The following is a 22,872-nucleotide window of genomic DNA, read 5'->3' as shown; positions in this document are numbered from 1 at the left end:
GAAATGAAGAACACAAGATAAGGATGGACATAATGACACTTCAAACATTATTCCTTCCTCTTCTTTCATCCATCCAAGAGCAGATCATCAAGGCTACCTCCCTATCCACTCAGCAAGAGGGAAGCACATTAGATGGATTAATTTCACTGCTAGCTGACATTACAGCTCAGAATTCTTTAATGGACAATGTCAAGAATGCCCTCTCTGCCGCTCTTACCGACGCACAAACAAAGTACAAATCCATTTTTGACCAGTTGCCACCACCAAATGGTAACTAAGTTTAGATGTTTGTTAAAAAGGGGGAGTGAGTATCATATCAAAGTATACAGGGGAATGTAGTATACGGGGGGAGTATATACCGAGCAAAATAGAGTATTCAAATACAGAGTCAATTTTGACAGGGAACGGGGAACAGAGCAGTGAATTGAGCAGTTATCACAAAAAATTGATCACCGAGCATACAAAATCAGAGTTTTGTACAGTATATTGATAAGGGGAGTATATCTAAATATACGATTTCATTGACTAATGTATAGACTGTCTGTTTAGTTAAATTTTGTAAGTATATAGATTATTGAGTTATGAATTTGAAAGTAGTTTTGTCAAACATCTCAACTAATGTCAAAAGGAGAGATTGTTACTACTTATCAAGTTGCCATTAGTTTTATATCCAAAGTCATTCTATATACTCTAGTCAGTTACTACTATTGAAATATTCAGTCGATATGCACAGAACAATCGGTTACAGAAGAAAGTAGTCACAGAGCCCAGTATACACCGAGCAATCTACCGAGTAATATTCTATGTCTACCAAGCAGCAAAGATGATACACCGAGTTGATATACACCGACTGAAACATGTTACCAGATTCATTGAACCTGGACACACATATGGAAACGTGTTACAAGATCAAGGAACATAGAACCATTATCACATTGGAAATTGCACTTCAAGATTTTGTATGATTTTGAGGTCATCTAACCAATGAAATATTTTGTATAGTTATTCATTCGATAAATCATGTTTGTAAGATCGAAGCAATGAATGGATCACCGTCATAAGAGATCTATTTATACAGCTTGAAATAAGGATCAGATATAAGTATATGAAGCAAGACATGTGTGATACATAAGAAAGCACTAAGTGTTATGACTGTTACAGAGACAGAGAGGTCACCGAGAAGGATTTCAGAGAACAGTCAAAGAATAGAGTAAATAGAAGGGTTTACCGAGTTACTTTATGGGTTACCGAGGTATGCTATAAGCAAGGTAATCTTATTTGAGCACATAAAATCTGCTATAAAATTTGAGATGTAAAGTTGCAGATATTTGTAATGATTTTATTGTAATATTTTGAAGTTGTAAGAGAAACCTTTAACAGGGTAAAAGACTCTAACAAAGTCTATAAATTGTGAAGCCTCTAACCAGGTGGAGCATTTAGATTAAGTGTTGTAAAATCCTTTAGCAAGGTAGATCTAACAGATCTTGATACTCCTAACAGGGTAAGCTATCATAAATAGCTAAACATGTAGCTCTAACCGAGCAACCTTTATTATTGCAGTAGTGAAGTTGTGGGTGCCATCCCCACCACAGTTTTTCTCTCTAACCAAGAGTTTCTGCATATCCAAAATATATGTGTTATGGAGTGAATCATGTATGATTGTTATTTATTTGTTTTAGCTTTATGTTATGTTGTAGCAGTTTTTGGTTTATGCATAACAGTAAAGATATTGTTGAAGAAAGGATTTGAAATACTGATTCACCCCTCCCCTCTCATTACATTAGCTTTCCATATTGGGCCTAACAGGATGGTGTTGGGCAGAGAATTTCTACAAAATGAAAATGGGTACCGTGTTAACACGAACCTTACATCCCGCTTCTTAGCGTCTCTTCTGGACTTGGGAGGAGACAAGGTGGATATGCTGATGTTGTTGAGGAAGGTTTTTAAGGAAGACTTTCTCAGAGACGACATTACTATTGTCATTCTTGCAGAAGTAGGGGTGGGGATCCCTTGGGTGAGTGATTTATCCAAGCTTCTCTTCCCTGACCAAACACTACCAGTGGCCAGGCAACCGTTTCTCCTAAACCTAAATGCAGAGTAGCTGACGCGTCACAGAAAATGGGTGCAGATTGGCAAGGACTTCCTCCGAAAATGGTTCCTCCTAGACGACTTTCCAAACTCCATGTGGATTGAAGAATTCTCTCAGCTTATGTTGTCCAAAGAATTCTTCATAGAAGGAGGGTCAGATTTTTAGGGCAAAATTGTAAAAAATTCCACTGTCTGTGCACTAGGCCTGCCCCCCTGTAGTTTTTTTTTCCTATGTCCTTGAACCCTAACAAGCTGCCAGTGGCTCACTCATTTTGGCTTTTAAGTTTTGGGGGTACTCAAGTCTCAGACGAAAAAATTATAAATTTCAAAAGCATAAATATTAACGATAATTTTTCAAATTCCAGTTTGTTTCACTTTGCCTCTTACAGTCTTATGGATATAAAAATGCTTTCTATAATTCTATTTCATTTTTATTAATTAATTTCTTTCAAATGTTTTTTGTATACGAGCTACGTTATTTCAATTATTTGTTAAACAATGGAAATAAATTTAATACCGTGATCTTTTTTATCTAATGCTATAAAAAAAAATTCAATTCGTTCCATTAATTATTTGTACATTGATTATGGTTGATTATAATTTTATAAATATATACTATTACTATATAATTATTCAAAATACAAAATTTCAAAAGTTGCAAGATACAAAAGTTTATCGGTAAAGGTTTTTTCATTCAATTAATTGAAAAGTTTCAAGATACAAAATTTGCCCACAACTTATAGCAAGCAGACAAAAAAACTAGTTCATTGCCGATAGGCCACTCACTCAGTCTCACTATCCCCTTGGGTCGCCTCCTCCCAGTCCCTTCCCTCCTTGGAGGTCAATGCTTTGGCTTTCCCTTTTGCCACTTTAGCTTTCATTTTTTGAATGCAGTTTAGGAACCCGAAGTCGAGGTCGCCCTCCAAGCTTGCCAGTAGTTGTATGGCCCTTCCTTCTTCAGCCCTATCTTTCAATGCCCTACCAACCTCCATCCTTGCCACCACATGCAAAGCATTCAGGACTTCATCCACCCTCGTTAATTTAACAAAGAGTTTCATCGCTTCCCACCCCACTCGGGCTCGTTCACAACACTTGTATTTGATTTCATCCTCTGGGCCACGAATAAAAGGAAGCAATTCCTCCTGGTCGCTCCTTTCCTTAATTCGAATGCCAACTCTCGGCACCACCCACTCCAAGATCGAATCTAGGTTAATCAAAAACTCCCCATCAATCAATTTGACCAATGTGAGTTTTACCTTTTCCACCTTCAGTTCAAATTCACATGCCCACACTATAATCAGAGAGTAAACCTCCATGTTAGTTCAATACCGATGACTGATATGTGCCACCTCCTCCGCAAGCATCAGTCGAGTTGTCGCCCACAACTTCTCCTCCTTAAACCTGAACAGTCCTTGCATTCGTTTATCAGATACTTTGCCCAAAAAGGGCACCAACTTCTTGTCTATTCGAAGTGTGAAATTGGCCTCCATTGTCACCTGCAATTTCAAAATCACTTCCTGCAAAAAATGTCTTACAGAAGGTACGATTCTACAAACTACAGATTTGTTCTGCAACTGCTTCAAAGCAAAAAGTGGTACACAGATCAAAAGGTCAAAAAATATGCCTCTATCTTATAGGTCGAGTAATGAATGTGCACGATAAGACATTAATGCCATGAGATCAGGAAAAAGATTTCCTGCCATCCTCCCCTTCCTCCTTTCGTCTGGCATGCCGCAGACAACTCCTTGTGCAACAATTAATCGCCACCTTGGCATTTGTACTTTCCAAATTTGCTCGCCTTAACAGGTTGAGGACTGCAATTGCACATTTTTTTAAATTAATAGACTAAATTTATGTTGAACTTTTATATATATTTTTAAACTATTTTTGAAAATTATATATCGTAAACATATTTTCAAAGAATTTTGTTAAACTTTAAATTAATATTTTAGATTTAATATTCAATACTTTCTTTTTAATATTAAACTTTTACCTTTCAAATTGCATATCAAAATTTATATTTTTATTTAGTTATTTGTTTTGTTCTAGAAACTAAGTTTCATGTTTTATACTATTTTTGAATTTAAATTTTTTACAAATAATATTAACATTATATTTAATAGTTATCTCAAACTATTGCACATCTTTAATTACAAATAATATTAACATTATATTTAATAGTTATCTCAAACTATTGCCTGGAATTGAACATTTTAAATTTAATTAAATAGAATTAAGTGAAAGTCTATAGTCTATAGACTATAAATCTCTTTTTCGGGCGGAATTTTAAAATGATTAAATAGACTTTAAAAACAGACCCGAAAAGTAACATGAGTATGGTGACGTGCCAGAAAAATGGCAGAAGTCGTAGGACCCACTTCATCTTAAAACAAGTACCATCGACCGTTGGATGAACAAAGATCAACGGCTAGGGTGGATTTCGGCCCGAATGTGAGAAGTGAACACCTTTCTAAGAACTTCGCCCAGAATTGGACATTTTAAATTTAATTAAATATAATTAAGTCTATAAAGCTTTTTTTCGGGCGGAGGTTTAAAATGATTAAATAGACTAAAAATCAAACCTAAAAAGTGACGAGTATGGTGACGTGCCAGAAAATGGCAAAAGTCATGGGACCCACTACATCTTAAAACAAGTACCATCGACCATTGGATGAACAAAGATCAACGGCTTAGGGTGGATTTCGAGGTGAATGTGGGAAGTGAACAAATTTTTGAGAACTTTGCCTGAAAAAGTGACACGAGTATGGTGACGTGCTTGAAAATTGGCAGAAGTCATGGGACCCACGACAACTGACAACAGGTACCATCGTCCGTTGGATGAGAAAAGATCAACGACTTAGGGTGGAATTCGGCCCGAATGTGGGAAGTGAACACATTTGGGAGAACTTAACCCGAAATTGAAACGTTTTAAATTTAATTAAATATAAGTAAGTCTATAAAGCACTTTTTTGGACGGAAGTTTAAAATTATTAAACAGACTTAAAAAACAGACCCGTAAAGTCACACATTTGGGAGAACTTCGCCCAGAATTGAACGTATTACATTTAATGTCCTCAGAATTTATACTCAAGTAGTGAATGTTTTGTCCTTCGGGATCGAATAGTTAATAATAATAATTAATAAAATTACAACATGATTCTTAATGTCCTCGGAATTTATACTGAAGTAATGAATGTTTTGTCCTTCGGCATCGAATAGTTATTAATAGTAATTAATAAAATTACAACATGATTCTTGATATTTTGCCCTTTAGGTTTTACTTTTCTACTTTTTAGAGTTTTCAAAATAAGAGACTCGTAAATCATAATTGTCTTTCATTTCTTGGACAAACCTGTAAATCAAAGGAGATCCAGAAACAGCTACTAGATTGAGGAATGCAAGTTATAACAGAGATTGTCTGCTCCAATCTAGTGAAATAGAAATTCCAATTTCCGGGTAAAATCTAGAACACCTACATCCCGCCTTTTTTGCTTTTGGTAATCCCGTGGTCCAATTTGAGGGTTAGCATTTTTAGGTTTTTATCTAGCATTATTTTGAATTATTAACAATAATAGTGATGGGGAAAACGGGAAGCAGTAGTTCAACAAGAAGCCAAGTGAAAAACAAAATGTACCTAACTGAATTGGTTAAAACACCAGGTTTTACTGATGAATACCATGATATTTATGACCCTGCTATCCATGGTGAAAAGTGTATCATAGATATTAGATATACATTGTCTAGTAAGGTGGCAGATGCATCCAGGGCAAAATTTATTGTTTTCAACCCAATGTTACAACAAAAAACAAATAAAATCGCATTGTGGGATGTTGGATTGGGAAGCATGGTGTTACCTGAAGTATTCCCTTGCCCTGATTTTGTCATGGTTTGCGCCGAAAATTATGATGAAGATAAAAAAGCAATTGTCAATAAAAATACAAAAGAGGAAATTCTATCCATAAACGAGGGAGAATTTGCTCATTTGTTGAACCTAGGATTTGAAGCCCAAAATTCAAACGCCCAAATTGACCTTGAAAAGATGGCAGGGAATTATGGAGTCTCAATCCAAGTCACATAGATTCATTTATCAAAGCTCTAATAAATATTGGTACTGGTATTGTGTTGGATCAGAATCATAAGCCTCCTTATGATTCTAAAATTTTTGTTCCATGGGTTGGGGATACTATTTCCTTGCTGTCGTTTTGCCTAGGATTGGAAAATGATAGGGAAGTGGGTGCAAGCCTTCTTGAAATAATTTATAATATCCATTATGCAAGTCAGCCAGTAAGATATAATTTTATTGAGCACATTGTAAAATCCATGCAAAAACAATTACTAATGTTCAAAAAAGGTTCATGTAAGACATTTAGGTTCTCATCCTACTTGTGCTATCTCCTTCTATCCAAGTATCGTGCAATATTTGAGACCAACAAGCTTCAAATTGTGAGCTATAAGATTGATGAGAAGACTGGGAAGAGAACAGAGTGTCCAATATATGATTGGACCCCAAAGATAAGGATGCATGATAACAGAAAGAACTACAACCATTTTGTAGACTTCTTTTTGGCACCAATGTATAATGAAATTACAAGCACTCCAATGCCTAGGTTGCATGTGTCTTGTAGAGATTGCATTCAACTCGGAAGTCAAATAGAATTGGTTGATTGGTTCTTCATGGAAGAATTCATTGTGTTAAGGTTTTATGGATCGGCAGTAAAACCATACAGACTTCCAATACATGTGACAGAGAGGGTATTTGCATTAGAGTATGTACGGCAATTGGAGAGCACAGATAGGCACTTCCATGGTCAGCAAAAGAAGAGCATATTTCCTTCCTTGCCTTTCTCATGTGGAGGGTTCACATTTGAGAGAAAAGCATTCATTGTGGCACATGATTTCTTGACAGTTTTTAACTTTGGTGATGAGGGTCTCTGGCAGTATGATCCAATCGGTGTAGTTCAAGCAAGGCTTGAGAAAAATGGGAACTCTTCAGCATTATGTCAACATGAAAGTAAACCATTGCTAGAAAAGCTTAGAAACAAGGACTCTTGGGATGAGGTTAAAAAAGAGATGGAGAAAATTGCAACTGACAATAACATTTCAACAAAAGAAATTTCATCACAAATTATGGCATTGCAAATTCACATAGAGAGGACAACAAAGGAGGGCTAGGGCATCCAAAATAGGTGGTCCTACAAATTCTACCTGAAATCTGCTAATCCATCTAAAAAATCTATTCCCAAATCAATTATGCATGAATGTAAAGAGAATTATTTCACTCAAACCAAAATAAATGATTTTTGGACTATGAGGAGGAATCTCGGTGAACCAAAGACAAGTGCAGAATTTGAGAGCATCGACGAGGATGCAAAGTTTAGAAAATTGTGGGATATGGAGCATGGCGGGACTGAAGGTGATGGTGATGAGCATGAGGTTATCATTGAGCCCCCTCCAACAACTACTACAGTCTCGAAAAAATCAGGTGGAGTCAGTGAGTCCATGAAAGAAAAATATAGCAAAGGGGCAAACCTTGTGGAAAAAATGGGTTTTGAAGGTGGTGGTCTAGGTGCCAGAGGAGATGGCATTTGGTATCCACTTCAGGTACAACTTCCATCACAGTTAAAATCAAAAGGTCCTTATAAACTAGTCATTGGACTTGATTCTTCAGATTCATCACGGATAGGTACTACTCATTACCCTCAGGGTCCACCTTCATTTGTTTTAGGTTCAAATCCACAACCACCACCACATCATGGTATTCCCATTGGTGGTGAATCAAGTGCCACTGCCACTGGTGGGGAATCTAGGGATAGTATTCCTATTATTGTTCAGTCAAGTGCCACTGTGATTGGTGGGGTTGGCATGGGTACTACTACTGATACTAGTTGTCTTGGTGTTGGACAAGGGCAACAACAAAATATCTCTCGCAAGAGGCCACTAGAGGTAGATACTCAATCTCATGCTATTGAGAATCCTATATCAAGTGCCACTGACACTACAAATCAATCATTTGCAGCTTCAGATCACACACCTCAAAAGACTATGAAAACTACACATGAAAGTGTCAATGGGAGTGGGACAGCATCAGGAACTGTTGTTGGTAATCTTGGTCAAGCATTAGTTAAAACCATAGGAATGAGTGGAACTGGAGCCTATGGTATTCCTATGTCACCTTTCAAACATTCAATTGCTTCAGCAAGCCCAGATTTTCAATTTCATGATTACTATGAAAAATATGAACACACAACAAAAGCAAATAAGGAAAAAAAGAAAGCATTTCATAGGAATTCCGTGTCTGAAGTTGTAAACAAACATCTTGTAAGGAACAGGGTATTTCCAACATATGATCCACAGAAAGATATGATGCAGTTCATGGTTGTTATGCCCCCGGACACATCTAAAGATAAAAATCCACCACACAGTCAGATAGATCCCTCTCAATTTCAAGTTAGCACCCTCCAAATGGATTTTTCCGAAGTACATAATGTGGACAAAATTGGTGTGTCAAAAAGGACTAACGAAGTGGTCTACAGTTCACTGCTAAAGGTGGAGAGAAAAAAAAATAAACTGGAGAAACAAATAGAAAAGTTACAGGCAGACCTGGAAAACGAAAAATCAAGGAGGAAAGTAGCAGATAGCAAGTGCAATGATTTACAAAAAGGATTAAAAATTTGGGCTCTGTAGTAGAAATTGCAGAGTAGGAGAAGAAGGATGCAGAATTGAAGGACCTGACTGAAAAACTGGCTAAAAGCAATAAAAATTTTGTTGAGGAAAAAGCTAGTTTTCAAAAATTATACAAAAGTTATGAGTCTGCTACTGCAGAAATGAGAAAGTTACAGGACCTATTGGATCATGGGAAGGAAAAAGAAAAACATTTGCCAGAGGAAGTACAGGAAGAAAGAAAAAAATGTGCACAAATGAAAGAAGACCTGCACAATGCAAATGATAAAATAAAAACTTTGGAGGATAGATTTAAAGATAATATGAAAAATACAACGAAGTATATACAAGAAAATATTTGATGGCAAATAATGCAGAGGAGTGAGAATTTGTGTGAATGGTTTCAATTGACTGAAAGTATGAGACAATTTTTTATAAAAATCAAAGGGCACTATGAGAAGAGCACACATGTTTATTCAAAAGAGGAAATGGCAAAAAAAATTCTGAAAGTAGTCTACAGTTCCAGTGGCGGCTACTTGGAATCCAAGGGAATTAAGAGCCGCATTGATGCCACGGTTAAGACATCATCTATCATTCAAAAATGTCAGAAGCTAAGGGAAACATCAGAAGTTATGGATAGTTGTGAAAAAAAGATAGTGAAGTTGCAAGAAATGAAAAATAATTTGATTAAACTCGGTTTGCCTAAGCCTGTTGACACATCAAATAAATTCATTGGAGAAGAAGCTTACAAAAAGATCATGGAGATAAAAATGAAGTCTGATTTAGACTTGCTTCCAAAGGACACAACTCCCAAAAGCTTTCTGGAATTCATCCAACCATTTACAACTCTAAATACGGTATTGGGTGAAAAAGTGATGTCAAGTAAATCTTATAAATATGGAATGTTGACGAAGTTGGAGTTGACTTTCCATAGTTTACAGAATATTGACCTTCCATCAGATGAAGAGTGGAGCACCCTACAAAAACTGGCACAGAATTCTTAAGAATCATAGTATCTATTGCACAATTTTCTTCTTTTATTCATAATTTCAAGGTTTTATGTTTTTTCTGTTTGCGATTTTGCTAATCCAGCCTATGAATCTATGATGCACTCGCTAATGCTATTTTGCTAATTCAGCCTATGAATCTATTTTATGAATAGGAAAAAAACAGCACTCGCTATTGGTATTTTGCTAATCCAGCCTATGAATCTATTTTATGAATAGGAAAAAAATAGCACTCGCTATTTCTATTTTGCTAATCCAGCCTATGAATCTATGATGCACAGTGCAAAACTTCAGCCAGTAAATTTGTATTCTCAAATTCTACCTTGCTTTAACATTTATGCATTTCTCTATTTCTGATTAGTAGGTTTTAGGCACTGCTATTATCTATGTTTAATTTGTCATGGCGTGAATTAATATTTAATTTTGAACTCTATTTTTTTAACAGGAGACATCAAGCATGTAGTAGATGTTAAATTTCTAATACGCCCTGTGATGGCCATATAAATATGTGTTGAGTTTGTGATTTTGATGTTCAGTGTTCACATGTTGCAAACTTGCAATTCGACCTAAAGTTGTTGTTGCTCCCTTGTTTCTATAAAAGGGAATTCAGGGTCATTTGCAATTTTGCAAAGGGTTCTACTTCTAAAACTTTGTATTCACTTTTGCATGGACATTCAAGAATCACACAGAAGTTGTTGTTGCTCTCTTGTATCATATGGCTATATTTTGAAAGAATTAATGAAAATCTAAGTTCTCGACATGTGTATTACTATTGAATGAATTGTATCATATGGTTCTAAAATGTATCACATAGATTTGAAACTCAAACATGTATAAATAAACAATAAACATCTCTGTATCAATAAACACATTATGGTTTTTTTTTATTATGCTATTTTAAATCTGGAAATAGAAAGTTGAAAAAAATAATTACAAATCAATATTAAATTCTTATTGCAAAAAGTAATATGCTTTTGTAATATGAATGATGAGATACAGTAATAAGATTAATAAATACCAATCCCTTACAGTTGCCATTCATCCTCATCAAATTCGGTGCTTTCTTGATTCCTGTCTGTGGTTTCTTCACTCTGAGTCTGAATCTGCATATCTTCGTCGAACTGCATCTCAATGCTACCAGTAGGTCCAATAGTCCCACTGGCACTTTGGTTTGAAGTGTTGCCCAAACCTCTTCTTTCACATTTGGACCTCCAGATTTGCAGTGCCCTATCGTAAGGAAAAGTGTGGACATCATACCTAGATGTATAGAGCCTCAAGAAATTTTTCAAATTTTTGTCTAGTTTGTTTCTTAGCTTTGATTTTAGGAACCCCAAAGCACTAAAAACTCTCGCATCTTCCACCGAACCCAATATCATGGTAAGACATAAATCAGCAAGCTTCACATATTCTGGCATTGAATCACGCAAGGATTTGTTCTTAGCTATATATTTGCAAAGCCCTGTTACTGATCCCTCTTCACGGGGGTTCTCCATTTTGGCATATTGTTTTTTCATAGTGTATGAAAAATGAGATGATTTCTCTCGAAGATGAGTTTCGTCTAATATTCCATTTATAGTTACTCCATTAAATTCTCTGGATATGCAAAATTGTTTTACCAAAGTCAGTAGCTTACTTCGAAAATCAATTGCATTGTTGAGGCTCCAATAATGAGGAAACACAATAAACATGGCTTCGAGTAGGTTGTCAAGAGGGAATCTGCTTCTAATTTGTGAGGAAAGATCATATGCAATTTTCTTCACAGAAGTAGTTACAGTCTCAACAATCTTGTCAAAATCTTCCTTTGTAACTCTTGCTAGTTTCTTCCTGGGGCACTTTCCTGGTTCCTCGGGGTCGACTGTGGCATAGAAGTGCATTGGTATCTCAACTCCTCATACATTGGCACATACCTCCCCGTCTGCACCAATTTGTAAAAAATTATCAGGATTGTTCAAATCTGTGAGTGTCTGCCACTTAAAAAAAAATTCATCAGATAGTGTTGGTTGATTTCGATAGAGATTGTCAAGGGTCAGGCATGTCATCTTACGTAGCGTAGCATATTCTGCAATATACATAGCTCTTTTTTGGGCAGCCTTCATAATATTCTTCATTTCCTCTAGCATGGGCAAAAGAGCTGCTAAAGTTAAGAGTGTATCTAACTTACTTAACCTGCCAAGAAGTTCAGGAAATTTTGGTTGATCTGATTCATCGCGAGTTGTGTGAAATATTCCAATCAAGGATGGATATTCTGAAAACACTCGATGCGCTGGACCATCCAAAGAGATCCATCTGGTATCATTATCCTTGAGAAGCTTGTTCCCATCAATTAATCCATCAGCAAAGTGTTGAAATTCCATAAATCGCGTGGGACTTCGACAGAAGTGTGAGTAGAGCTCTCTGATTAAAATTTTCATTTTTTTAATTGAAGCAAACTTTCTCACAATTCCAAAAGCTAGATTCATTCTATGAGCCATGCAGTGAATTGCAGTAATGTACGGTGCAAATGAAGTTTCAATCTTTGTACAAAGTCCGTTCCTGTGACCTTGCATTACTGAAGCTCCATCTGCTCCAACACAAACCATTTTTTTGGCTACCGTCATGTCATCCATACCTCCATATTCAATTAAACTTCTCTTTACTAGTTGAAATAAATTTTCCATTGTCGCACTCTCCTTCATTTTAGCAACAGATAGTAGATGAGGTTGGCAAGTATGATTCTCTATAGTATAAACATGCATGCATACCCATGAAGTATTGTCTACTGCGGTAACTTCGTCTAAAGAAAATGAAATGAAGTTTGACTCTCTTATTTTTTCCTGTATATCTTCTTTTTCAACCTCAGCAAGACAACTTGCCCATTCCCATCTACTGTTTACTGACCATTGTCTATTAGGATAGTTAGGAACTTTCAAAAAGTGTAATAAACCACTAATTGATGGGAAATCTGTCATAGCACGCCCTCTGCTCAAAATATGAAAAACAATGCTTAACTGAACAACTTTTCCCAATTGTTCTATTTGCATTGCTTTTCCAGAAACAGATTCAATAGAACCTTTAACTTCAGCAGGCTTCGTCTGTAATTTCTCATGAAAATAATACTCTTCAGCATTCCTCACATGCTTACATTCATCCTTTGTTTTCCATCTTATCACTAATTTTTCAACCCCGTCTATCATTTGTTTTTCATAAACTTTACCCATATGCTTTTCTATGGTGTCAAATTTTAGCTGCAACCTAATTTCCTTGTTATGTTTCCAAGTGCAAATCTTACACCTGCATTCTATTGGAGGCTCACCTTCAATTGGATTCTCCACTGGTTCAATGAATGGATACTTTGATGCCCAATTAATTTAAAAATTCCTCGCTGACATATCCCACTCCCGATCCTTTTTTGATTGTGGTTCACCCTTTTTTGATATGGCTTTTCTTTTCCCCTTTTGTGCATTATCATCAATGGCATTATCACCCAAGTCGATTATATCATTCCGGCTGACTTGGGTATCTACCAAATAATCTTCTTCAAGATCATCCTGATCTGAGATATCAGGTTCACCGCCGTCTTCAACATGTGGTGCAGGTGGCGAATTTTGTACTTGTACTTGTGATGATGTACCTCCCTGATTTTCACTAGTACCACAACGTTCTGCTTTTTGTTGACCTCTCCCGGCCTTCCCCACATTCAGGTTTCCTACCCCTCTTCCTGTTCGACATCTCCAATGAAATAAAGGCTGCCAAAAAAATATCAATTTGTTGAAGAAGCAATAATAGACTATAATGTATAATATACCACTTCAAAAATATGATCGCTCACCTTTAGGCATTAGGTCACTAGCAGTCTCCAATACAGTCAACGACTCAACAACAATGATTTTCCTTGGCCTGAAACTTCACTATTGATCAAAATTCAGAGCCTCGAACCCACCAGATTGTGTTGAGATAGATCTTATCTTTGCACGTAATTATACCAATCCTTATATGGCGAATTCCGTGGGAATTTTATATGGTATACAAATATTTGGCAAATCCCGCATAACTATAACACGACTTATGTAATTTTCGAGACGATTATAAGTCATCCAAATATGACTTATGTAATTTTTGAGGCGATTATAGGTCGTCCAAATAATAAGCGAATACAATATAGTTGGCAAAAGTTGGGGTGAATGGAGACACGTGTCGGCAAGATGTCAAGCAAATTGGGTCCCCCTGGCTAACAAATCTTCACATACCTATAGGCAAATTAAGGTCATCTATTAAGGCAACCTCGGAGAGTGTAGGCGAAATAATTAAATTTACCGTGTGTCCACCATATATTGTATTGGCGAAATCATCGCATAGAAACATTTAATTGCATAAAACATATGGCGATCGGGTCGTGACTTTGACGGAAATTGATAATGTTCTGGCGACATGGCCACCCCCAATCGGTACAAAATATTCGCCATTTCCGACATGGCCAACGTGAAAAATTCGCCATTGGTGAACATTCGCCACTAAATTAAACTTTGAAGGGGTTTGTTCGACGCGTCCAGGTATAAACTCAATTACGAGGTCTCCTAGCCTTGAAAACCAAGGTTTAATATACCCAAAGGTACAGAGGAGAGATATTCTCGAGCACTATCGTTGACTTGATTTTCATCAAATCACATTTGTTTTATAGTGGGTTGGAGTACTTGGCATTTAGTCGTTCCCCTCTCACCGACTGTAATGGCTATAGGGTTATTAGCTCCTCTGGAGGGTAGGCCCGCTAAAGGTATACAAATCTCAAACTTAAAGAAAACACCTCAAGGGTCTAGATTTCTGATTGTCTATACAGACAAGAGCATACTCTCCTACCTCTCAGAATTTTCTTAAAACACAAAATACAGATTTGTTCTTTAACCAGATAGCAATTTAAGTGCCTAAAAATGAATTTAAAGAATACTCAATGTTTGGTTGATTCTCTTTCAGTAACCTGCAAAAACAATGCATCAGTAGTCATGTTGTTTTTATTCTTTGACAGGCGTATGTTTGATTGATAAATTCTTTGACAAGCATTTTGCAAGAAACTGGTTAGGCTGTGAAAATCTCAGGCAGACAGAAGACAATTCAGGGTTAGCGTCAGTGTAATCAAAATTGGACAAAAAACCTGAAGAATGAAACTTGTTTTAACCTAATAGAATAGAGAATCGTATGACATATCTCACAAAAGCAAATGCCTAAAGCCTTTTCTCATACGAGTTAGAACAGAGCATAAAATGACAAAGTACAGAATCAGATATTCAGAGCAGAAATTCGTACGAGCCCATTTCCTAATTTGTACAATAAAACAGAGACTTTGAGAGAATGTTGTACGATGTAGTGATAACACTTGTACGATATTTAGTAGCGACTGTACGGACAAGACCTATAAGATAGAAAAAGTAATTTTGAGGCCGAAAAGAGTAGTCTTCTGCCCCACAGTGGGCACCAAAAATATGTGTGTGAAAAGTGGACCTGTATATGTATCTAGAATACACAACACTTCATATGTCATTAGATACATAGTTAGAAAATCAATAATCAATAAATAATATACTATTACAAAGCGACCCATTGCCTTCTAGTAGATACAAGTTTAGATTGGTCTCAGATTGCTAAGTTATCCAATGATTAGACAACACCTAAATGAAGGATTTTTATCTATATGAGCATAAGATTGAGCTATATGAATACAAGATTTAAGCTAGATGAATGGATGATTTGCAAGATTTAATCTAACATGATTTAAGCAAGATATGAATATTTAAGCTAAATGATTTAAGCAATATGAAATAACTAATATGCAATATCACAATGCAAATTCTCAATGAACCTAGAGCAAAAACAACATAATAACAATATATTCTCCAGCTTCCTTGAATGAGAGATGAGAGCCTGAATTTCTAGAAAATTCAAAAAGAAACCAACGGCTGAGATCAAATGATGATGAGCAGTCAAGATTTTCCAAGAGGAAGCACAATCCAGGTGAATTGATGTGATTGGATGTTGTAGACACCTAAAAGTTGCACAATGAATTAAGTGAATTTTATTCATTTAATTATTCTTAATTATTCCAATTAATTAAATTAAGATTTAATTAATATACCCTTCTTCTATCTAAGCCATTTAATTAAATCCCCCTTCTAGCCCATTTAATTAAATTTACATTAATTAAATCCCCCCACTTGCAAAATCCTACAAATGCAAGTTGCAACCACAATTGAAATAATAAATTATATTTTCCCCACCCACTTGCATTTTCCTACATCTCCCACTTGCCTCCTAAATCATATTCCTAATTTCTTCTAGAATCCATCTAATCCTAATCAATTAGCCTAAACCCATTCATTATCCCCTTTCCCTAAATTTGAGGAGGTCACTTCTCAAATTTGGAGTAAAGTCTTCAAAAGGCATTAAAGCTTTTATGCCTTCAACAAGCTAACTTGTTGAATACCCCCAAAGTCTTCAAACCATTAATGGTTAACTAACCCTTAGCGGCATGGTTAGAGACTTTTTGACTAACTTAACCTCCATCTAACACAAGGGTCTCATCAAGCATTCATTGCTTTGACCATGGTTATCCCTTTAACCCTTGCACAAGAGTTTACCCCTTGGGTAAAAGCTTTATCCAATGGATAACCCTAACCTAACCTTAACCCTTACCTCCTAAGGTTCTCAAGCATTTAATGCTTCTTACATCTCCTCTCAAGCAGTCTCTTTTTGACAATTGTCACCATTTCATTGGTGATAATTGTAAACATGGATTGATTAACTTTCAGTCCTGGCCCTTGATAAGATTATCCAATCTTGACCATCCATTGCCCTATTTTACCTATAAATAGAGCCCATTCCTTCTTCAAAACAATCAAGTCTTTGTGCATCAAACTTATAGTCTCATAACATTAAGCATATTATCTCTCTTTGATAGAATAGCATTTTAGATCATTTTGATAGCATTCTAATCTTAGATATATCATGTTAATCTCATATCATGTTAGTTTCATCTTAGTATCATTTTCATACTAGTTTAAGCTTCATAATCAATATCTTGCATCCTATCATCATTTAGTTTCATATCTAATTCATCACTAGGATCTTGGTTGCATTCCATTTAGATCTTATAATCATAAATCTCGTTCTTTAGGTTGTCGTCTTAAAGAATCAAGTGCTCTTCCAAGTTGAAAGCCACCTTGAATCTTAAAGATCCTTGGAGATAGAGGAACATGAAACGATTTTAAAGAGTTTAGATTCATTTAACTTGTTTTGATTGATTTCTAACCTCTAATGCAATGTTTCATGTGTGTGTTTGAATTGTTTCCTCCTATTGTAGGTTGATACAACATTTTTTAGCATATAGATGTTTTTCTCAGTTTTAAAGGAAATTGAATTAAAATTAAGATAAAATCAGGGAAAAATTGATTTATTCTCTATTTCATTCAATTTTGAGATTTAATTGTTTTAATTGTTTTTCTGAGATTTTTTTTATTAATTTTTAATTTGTTTTTCAAGATGATCTCCAATTGATTTCTTTTCTCAATTTTTAATTCTTTTTTGGTCAATTAATTCCTTTTTTGAAGATTTGATGGCAAATTGATTTATTTCATTAAATATGCTAGGATATTTAATAAAATAAATAGGATAATTGTTTAAAAATGATTTACTGGGAATGGTTTAATTAATTAAATAAATATTTAATTAATATTGAGTTATTGATTTGCCATGTGACATTTGATGATTAAATAATTAATTAATGTGCTCAAGATTTATTTAATTGCCTTTGATTAGGACCTTGGTGACGTTGTCGAGATTAGGGGCTCATGGTTTAAATGACCATTTGTTAGGGTATTACAACCGTCACGATCAAATCATTCTAGCAAACCTAGCAAATAACCAATGTAAAACATTCATATGCCCATCATCTCAATACAATTATCATTGTTGATACCCTATACCGACGAGGTCTCGATGGTACTCTCCTACGATGTTTAGAGAAAGGTGAGCTGACAACAACTTTACAAGAGGTACATGAAGGAATCTGCGGAGCTCACTCTAGTGGCCCTTCTTGGCGAAAAGGATCATGAATTATTGGCCTACCACGGAAAAATAATCTTACTAATTTTTCGGAAAGTGCAAGAAATGCCAAGTTCACGAAGACCGGATACATGCACTAGTGCAAGAACTACAACCTATTGCAACACCGTGGCCTTTCTATCAATGGGGACACGACCTTGTGGGTAAGATACATCCATTATCATCAGGTGGCCATAAATTCATTATCACTGCCAATGCACGTCCCCAAAAATAACATCATTTTTCATGCAAGTAGAAGACAACAATCACACCAAGATATCAGAATAGCACATCCAAAACTTTATGTAGTGCATCTGTGCGAAATTTTAGCGCATCCATTGCACATATTAGTGCATAGAAACCATCTATCACTGCATCTGATCTTCATTTTAGCACATCCCCTTTTCTGCTTGTCAAACGCGAGCATTGTTTTAGCGCATTTGGGCCACATAATAGCGCATAGGTGTTTTTCCTTAGCGCATAGACATTATTTCTTAGTGCATTTGTGCAATAGTTTAGCGCATAGAGTTGGCAAAGGCAAAAATTTATGACAGAGTCAAAAATTAGGCTTGTGGGAGACAGAATATATATGGAATATAAAATTTAAGTATAAGAAAGAGAAAAGTTATACTTTAAGTTATATTCCATATATATTGTCAAGATGTTTGAGAGGGGTTTCAGACCTCTAGGAGTTGTAATGCAAAATCTAGTTTTTGGAAGATTCTCCAAAATTCAGACTTAGTCAAATTTCAGGGCATTTCAGGATCAGGATTGTCAAATTTGTAACCAAGATCAGAATTTAGGCTTGTGTAAGCACACACTAATATTTGATCACTAATTGTGTGTAGGTTCTAATCTTTTTTGCACAGGGGAAGGAGTTAGTTTAGAGGCTTTAAGTTTCTTTTTTTACTTTCTTTCAACAAAAGTTGGTTAAAAATAATCCACTCTCCCTTCTTGTACAAGTTAAAATAAAACTCACATTTTATTTTGGCGTGCATAAAATGAACCTCAAACTTGTTTTTGGTGCTTAAAAAAAAATTCATCTTTCTTTATTGCAAGGTAAAAAGAACAACTAAACAAACCTTTCATTCCTGCAAGTTAGGAAAAACACTTCATTTTGGAAGCTCTAAAAAGAACAAGCAAATTTACTTTTAGCAAGGTTAAAACAAACTTCACCTTCCTTTGGTGCCTAAAAGGAACAATCTCAATTCATTGCAAAAGGAAAAAGAACCTCATCTTCATTTTATGCAAAGCAAAGAGGGAAAACTTTCCCCTATCGACTTTAATTTTGTTGACCAACATCACAATTTACTTTGTTGACCAGGTTTATTTTTCAAAGGTTTTCGGAAATACACACTTTGCTATGAAGGGTTAAAAGGAACACCATGTTTTTTGGAGAAACATCTCCAAGTAGAAGTTGGCAAATCATTTTCTTGAAGGCTAAAAAGAACCTTGTTTGCCTTGTCTCGAAAGTGGAAGGTATATGCTCTCCCCTTAATTGGGTGATCAAAAAGCCAAACCACTCGTAAGCTTTATGTACTTCAAGCATTTACATCCTTTAGCAGGCCTGCCTTCCCGAGGGGTTGAAAAACTCTTAAAGTCATTCTTTGGCCGGTGTGAAGGGAACGACCTAAGTGGGAAACGACTTTGACGGCAAGTGTTCCAACCCACTATAATCAAAAGTGGAAGGTGACGAAAGTCCCTTTCAATGGTTGTGCGCAGCAATTAGCCTTCTCTCAATATCTTTACTATACGTAAAGCCTATGTTCTAAAGGTTGGGAAGCCTCCTGAGGGAGTTTATTAGTGACAGTTGAACAGGAAGCCTGATTACGAACCGTAGCATTAGAAACTTTGAACTGAGTCAGTTGTCAAACATTTGCAATATCATAGTGCAAGGGTGGGGAAGAATATGCCCCCAAGATTACTCACCATATATCTCCCAAGATAGCTATTCAATTGTGAAGCAATTCACTTTGAGTTAATTTCTGGCAAATGGCAAAAAAATGGGCGCCCCCTAGGGGGTGACAAGGCTATTTGAGTTGACGGAGTATCAAGACTAGTGGGCTATGATATTGTCAATGACCTTTGAATAAAGAGTCTATCTGATGTGTCTTTTGTTGTAAATCAAACCAGTGATAACATTGGGGATTTGAACACATCCTCAAAAGAACACACACTCAATTTTTAGCATTAGGATTACCTTTGTCTTAATGTGTGCTATGTATTCTTGTCACAAATGTTAAAATATCTTGCAAAGTATCCAACAATCAAACTCAAAAGTCAATTCAAACAAGGAAAAATCATAAAGTGGAGAATATTTCTAAATCCAACAAAGCATCTTTTGAGATGGTTATCAACATTTTAACTATCTTTAGGAAAGACTTTCATCCAAAAAGATTAGGGGAATATCAAACCAAGTAATCAAGAGTTTATCTATTCGACTTAGTAAGCTTGAGTATCCAAAACAAAATCATCCATCAAAATCACAAGTGTTAAAATTCAAAAAAAGCAAAAACAGAGCAATCATAGCAGTTTAGCGCGTAGGAGCAACTTCCTAGCACATCTGGAGCATACTCTAGTGCATACAAGTCAAATGTTAGCGCTTTCATCAGTCAAAATAGTGCATAACCAGTATCACACTTGTGAAATTTTAGGTAGTTCTTATCAACATCATTGTAGCTCATTCAAGCATCAACATAGCGCATCCAAGACATATCATAATGCTTTCAGTCCAAACAATAGCGTGTAATCGAAACATATTAGCGCATAACCCATCCAGAGTAGTCATTTCCAAGAAATCTAAGTCAGCGCATAGGAGAGGCATCTTAGCACATAGAGAGCCTTTTGTGGCGCATTTGGATCATTCGTTAGCGCATCCAGTCTCTATTTTAGCGCATGGTAAAAATCAAGAAAAACAAAGAGCAAATCAGGTCTTTAAGGAAATTTTCATCAATAGTCTTGAGTACCCTTTTTGGTCTTCTGTCAAACTCAACAGTCAGAATCCAAATCCAAACACCAAAGAAATCATTTCCAAATCAAACAAGTGAGTCTTAGAACAAAAGTTGTCAAATCCAAAACTAGCTAAAGATAACACTTTTTCCTATCAAAATTAGGTTACATCATCACACTGATCAAAAGGTCCACCATCCAACAGATTCTATCAAACAAAAAACATACCAAGTTTAAACCTTAAGTTGTCAAATCAAGTTTCCATATCGGGAGACTTTATCCATATCATTTGACACACTTTGTCGTGAGGGGGCATCTAAACCTTCATTTGATAAAAGTAGACTTAAGTTTCCAAATGAAGTATCTCAATCTAAACATCGAAGGAAACCATTCATCATTCATGTATGACAACTCCTCATATTTTGAGATGAACAAGTCTTCATCACAAAACTAAGTTAAAGAAGAGACAACCTAGTCCTAGGACCCTTATCAACAGGAGTAAATTTCTCTACATCAACCTATCAAAAACATCAACTTTGATAATTCATTATCAAACCAAGAAAAAGGAAACTCAGTCAAAGGAAATGACTCCTAGCATAAATCAAGATCACAATATCATGACTTCCCAATCTGATCCCATATTCGATCAAGATCTCGCATGTCAAGAATCTTATGATGATCCCCTAAAATTTTGGTATTCCATCCACGATGATCCCATTTCATCTCAAGAGAAGAGTCCCATTCAACATCCACCTCCTAAGAAAGAGCATGATATCCCTTCCATCTTCTCCACTAATCTAATTCCAAATCAAGAGGAAAGCACAAACTCAAATGATCATACTCCAAGTCAAGATCAAGATCCGGGAATCTCTTCATCCTCCAAATCTATCTTAGGTCCTTTCATTCCAAAGTCAAGCCCTTCTTCCTCCAAATCTATCTTAGGTCCTTTCATTCCACAATCAAACTCTTCGTCCTCCAAATCTATCTTAGGTCTTTTCATTCCACAATCAAACTCTTCATCCCTTCCATCCATCTTGGGTCCTTACCTCCCTCCATCACTAATCCATCACCTCAAATGATCCATAAGAAAGATCAACAAAGGAACACATCTTTGAACTTCTTTCAACCCTCTATCCAAACATCTTTCCAAAACTATTCTTCTATCATTTTCTTTATCTATTTTGGGTCCTTATGTCCCAAAATTCAATTTTCCTCCATCTCTTCATCACTTCTCAAGTTGTGTACAAACACTCATCCTGAATACATTTCCATCTATCCTCACACAAATCTTCAAAAGATCTATCTATTATCCAATACCTCTTTTCTATCCTTCCATCCCTATCATTCAATCCTTCGCATAAATCCTTCATCTGTGAGATAGGTTTTTGTGTCATTTTGTCACATACTTGCCCATGCTCGAATCTAATGTTCGGTCCTTTTCCTAGATATCTATTCATGAAATGCTTTTGAATCCGAGGTTATTCCTCTTTAACATTTTATTTTGGTTGGGATACACACTCAATCTAGAAAAGAACCACTTATCGTATCTTGGTACTGACATATTTTGATTATTATATCTCATACACTTAATCAATTGCTCTAAATCATTGTGATCTCTTAAATTGAAGACATGGCTAGTGAAAAATCTAAAATCTTGCTTCAGCGCCACTATAATTATCAGACCCATGTAAGTTTCATCACTTACAAGTCAATGCAAGAAAAATAAAGAGAAAAATATATATATATATATATCAAAAGCATGAGCAAGAAAATGAATATCAAGAAAAGCAAAATGCAATGAAATGCAATATCAAAATGATTGGCTATGGGAACATGCAAATAACTCCATCAGGGCTATGGACGCTTGGCTGGCAATGGAGCAATATTTGTGAGATTACAACAATAACCTCGTCAGGGCTATGGATGCTCGCTGGCAGCGAGGCTCTATCCAGGATGCTTTTGAAGTCAAGGTGACTCATGTAGCTAGCCATGTTGGATTCTGAAGATTACAATGATCATATGAGCTAGAATGAACCCACTTGCACACACATGGGTAATCAAAGACTAAGTACCTTGATCCAGTTTGGGATTCTTCTTCCCT

The sequence above is a fragment of the Cryptomeria japonica genome, chromosome 11 (genome assembly GCF_030272615.1).
Source record: "Cryptomeria japonica chromosome 11, Sugi_1.0, whole genome shotgun sequence".
NCBI classification, from domain to species: domain Eukaryota; kingdom Viridiplantae; phylum Streptophyta; class Pinopsida; order Cupressales; family Cupressaceae; genus Cryptomeria; species Cryptomeria japonica.
The sequence above is the reverse complement of the archived record's forward strand: the minus strand, read 5'-3'. Positions refer to the sequence as shown.